Here is a 2,176-nt window from a genome sequence, read left to right as displayed (position 1 = left end):
CTATAGTTAAGGAGCAAAAGGAAAAGAAACAAGACAAAAATTTCAGCATACCTCAAAATTGGACCAGAAAGAGATCTAGTCACTTCACCACTCTGCTCAGCAACGTTAGACCTGAAACGAAAGCAACACACATAGAAGCTTGAACATTTTAGCTAGAGATTGAGAACATTCTCGAAAGATTTATCACATTTTTCATTATTCATCGTTATATTTTTAACTTCTTTTTTAGATTTACAAAAGAAAGAACTCCAACCAGAAGGAAATAAATTAGGGGTCTAAATTTCCAGCCATAACTGCATAATGTGAATAATATTCAAAGACATAATAATAATAATACTACACACCCATTTTCCCTGACAGAGCATCTTAAAATAGCCCTTGCTTCCCCTGGCTTTCCTTCTTTTTTTCCATCTCGCGAACCTGACAAATTACTCCCATCATCATCAGTACTTCAATAAATCTGAAAAGGAATAAAAAAGGAGCAACGTGTGCACTAACCTTCCACTTAAATTTCTCATCTAACATGCTTTTTTGAGCATCTGTTAGCTTTCCAACAAATCTCCATATGTCCTCACCTGCACAGAATGATCATAGAAGAGAAACAACTCAGAAAGGCCAAGAGATATAAACAAGACAAAAGCCAAATAAAATGTCACATCAATATCCTCCAACTTCAAGTGAAAAAGTAAAACAATAACTTCCTCCATGAAGTGCCTTCAACCAATAAATTACATTTTAATGAAAGCTCATGATTGGCAAATTTTCCAGACAATAATTCAGTACAATCACCAAGCAAAATTATTTTATAATCACAATAGATCTTCAGGGTATAGTATACCAAGAATCTTATATCCAGTGGCTAGTGTATTCAATGCGGATTTGCAGTGACTTTAGTTGCCCTCAAATGATTCTAAGCACAAATATTGCATGGGAAAGAAAATAAACATAACAATACTCATGTTAATCATTAACCCTGAGCAACAAACTAGATTAAGAATGAGCTATGATACAAAACCCTACTTTGAAGGCCTCCATATGGTTTCAAGTTCTCAAGATGAACAGCAGCAAGCCACAAATCCAAAGCATTGAATGCACATTCTCTCATGTGATTCTTGTTATCACCAAGGGATTTCAATATATCAGCCAGAATACCCTGAAACTAAAAATAAAGCACAACTTGAGATGACAACACAAGATTATTAACAAGATAGAAAATACAAAAGCAGAAAACGATCCAACAAGAAATAATCAGAACAAATAATCAGAACCAACAAGAAATAATCATAACTGAAAATCCTAAAAACAATCAGAACAGAAACAAATCCTCTGAAAAAAATTAGAACAAATAAATAAAAATCATAACAAAAAATTAAATAATTTAAAGCTTAGTAAAATGAGAAAAAAATCAAATAATTATAAGTTTAGACAAATAAAGAAAATAGAAAATCAAGTTAAAACCCTAAACCAGGAATCAAATCTTTACCACCGCCCCAGCGATGCATCCGGCGCCGAGCTCGACGGAGATGCCACCGATCGTTTCCTTCCAGATCCTGCCGCCGATTCATGGATAAACATCATAGACGTCGGCAGTAGCAGAATGAAGGTTGGCGCTGACGGGTTGCTGCTGACGAGCAGCGCTGACGAGTTGCGCTGATGAGTGGTGCTGACAGTTGGCGCGACGCGTGTGAGAGAGGGAGACGGTGGCGTGGGGCATGAGCGAGGAGGGAGGGATGGACGTAGGTGCTGTGACGAGTTGGAGGGAGGGGTTGTGACGGGTTGAGAGAGGGAGACAGCGGCGTTGTTGGGAGAGGGAGTTATGGGTGTGTTAGGGTTGCAGAGATGAGAAGGGTGAGTGATGGCGAGCTAGGGTTAAATGATTTTCGAAACAAAGTATAGTGTATGTTGTTAATGTTATCACTTCTAGTCCAGGTTTATAAGTTAACACTCAGAAAGAAAGTGAAGTGTGAAACAAATGGGTGGAAACTAAATTTTGGAAGGAAAACTCTATGGGTACGTTTTTTCAGGGTGTCCAAATAAACACAGGATATGGGCACGCTTTAAAAAGGTGACAATTGAAAGATTATTTAGTCACGCTTTTCAAGCGTGCCGGTTTCTCTTTATGGCCACGTTTTTCAAGCGCGACAAAAAAAAGCGTGGCCAAATCACAAATCATTGG

General features: G+C 37.9%; 1 long non-coding RNA gene across 1 annotated transcript; it reads right to left on the bottom strand.

Moving 5' to 3' along the window:
• Window positions 1–364: 364 nt before the first annotated feature.
• LOC112729297 (uncharacterized) lies at window positions 365–881 on the bottom strand. Its single transcript, XR_003166467.3, has 3 exons — window positions 839–881; window positions 499–575; window positions 365–420 (listed from the first exon to the last, which is right to left on the bottom strand). It is a non-coding gene; the product is annotated as an uncharacterized lncRNA (long non-coding RNA).
• Between the last annotated feature and the right edge of the window lie 1,295 nt (window positions 882–2,176).

The sequence above is a fragment of the Arachis hypogaea genome, chromosome 12 (assembly GCF_003086295.3).
Source record: "Arachis hypogaea cultivar Tifrunner chromosome 12, arahy.Tifrunner.gnm2.J5K5, whole genome shotgun sequence".
NCBI lineage: Eukaryota > Viridiplantae > Streptophyta > Magnoliopsida > Fabales > Fabaceae > Arachis > Arachis hypogaea.
This window is presented reverse-complemented; position numbering and strand designations above follow the sequence as displayed.